Source organism: Euprymna scolopes, chromosome 18, assembly GCF_053919585.1.
Source record: "Euprymna scolopes isolate OS-2025 chromosome 18, ASM5391958v1, whole genome shotgun sequence".
NCBI classification, from domain to species: Eukaryota; Metazoa; Mollusca; class Cephalopoda; order Sepiida; family Sepiolidae; genus Euprymna; species Euprymna scolopes.
This window is the reverse complement of record NC_136499.1, coordinates 66,288,781-66,290,308: the sequence shown is the minus strand read 5'-3', so window position 1 is coordinate 66,290,308 and position 1,528 is coordinate 66,288,781. Positions and strand designations below refer to the sequence as shown.

The 1,528-nt window shown below is 41.0% G+C and overlaps 1 non-coding gene across 1 annotated transcript; it reads right to left on the bottom strand.

Annotated features, from left to right (window-relative positions):
- Positions 1–464: 464 nt before the first annotated feature.
- On the bottom strand, positions 465–660 carry LOC145297965 (U2 spliceosomal RNA). Its single transcript, XR_013870378.1, has one exon. It is a non-coding gene; the product is annotated as a U2 spliceosomal RNA (small nuclear RNA).
- Positions 661–1,528: the final 868 nt, after the last annotated feature.

The window sequence follows — 1,528 nt, the reverse complement described above, 5'->3', positions numbered from 1 at the left end:
GAAATATGAAAAACGTGCCAGAAGAAAGGGCATTTTCAGCACTAAAAGTCCCCGGGAGTTGCAAACCAGATTTTTGCCAGGGTCACCCATACTGAATTTATATTAAGAACAATGCCCTCCACATTTTGGGCAAGTTTCAGAAAAATCTAATGGATGGATCAAATGTTACAGGTCAAAAAATGTCATTTTTGGCCATTTTTGAGCCCCTGCGGGCAAAACAGGATTTTTCACAAAAAAAAAATATTTTTTTTACAATGCACATTTATATATTGAAATATAATTTGTGACAAAATTTCAGGAAAAACTAATGCCAGTTATCTGTCAATCATCCAGACTAACGGACAGATGGACCCATTGGAAACATAGGTCCCTCTCTGATAAATCAGAGGACAAAAATGTTACTCCATACCCCTTGGATGTAAATGTGTTACAGACCGACCGATGGAGTGACTTGCATACGACTAAAAATGCCTTAGCATGGAAGGGGAAACCCTTCCATTGCCAAGGAAAAGTTACAAATGTAAGTGCAGCATCTGTTGAGAACATATACTACACTTTGATCTTAGCCATGTGGCCAAGGAAAAGTTACAAACATAAGTACAGCATCTATTAAGAACAGATACTACACTTTGATCTTGGCCAAAAGGCCAAGAAAAGGGTATTTATTTGCTCCCCCACCGAGCAAATTAGGCACGAGGCCGATTTTTAATGTGAGGAATGAAGGGGAAATGGGGACCAACTCCCCGGGGAGTAGGGAGCTGGATAGTGACAATTGGTATGAAGGGTTGGTATTTATTTGCTCCCTCACCGAGCAAATTAGACACAAGGCCGATTTTTTATTTTTTATGTGAGGAGTGAAGGGGAAATGGGGACCAACTCCCCGGGGAGTGGATAGTAACAATTGGTATGAAGGGTTGCCCCTACATTGACCAAGGTCTTATATGTGGGATTGGCCCCACATATGGTCTTTGCTTGCAGTATCTGCTCCGGCAGATACTACACTTTGAGACATTAAATCCTTTATTCATGTTAAAAATACAGTGGAAATCAACACTAAACAAAAAACTTAGGCACATGGCCAACTCAAAAGGGGGGATTGTGGTGGTCGTTGGTCATCCTTGTCACTCCAGAACTAAACAAAATCAAAAGTTTCTCCCAGCTAGTATCTTCTTTCACCATAATACCGCATTCACCCTTTCATACTGGAGGGCGTCCTACTTAACTCCCAATTTTTAAAATATTTTTTATTGACATGTAAAAACAAAAAAGATAACACTAAAATGGTACAATAATTCATTTGTGTCGAGGGCGGGGGAAGAAAAAACAAAAGGTGATTAGTAGGACCCTCCCAACCCCCGTCTAGTTGATAGACTGCCCGTTCCACTAGGTTTGTAAAAGGAACCTCGCTTCGGCGGGTCAGTCTCTAAGTGGGGATGCCCTCTAGATGGGGGTGAATGGAGAAAAGAAAATTTTGTGGGTAAGGGATGGGGGTTAGTTTGTATTTCTTTCTCTCCAAGATGGATGAAAT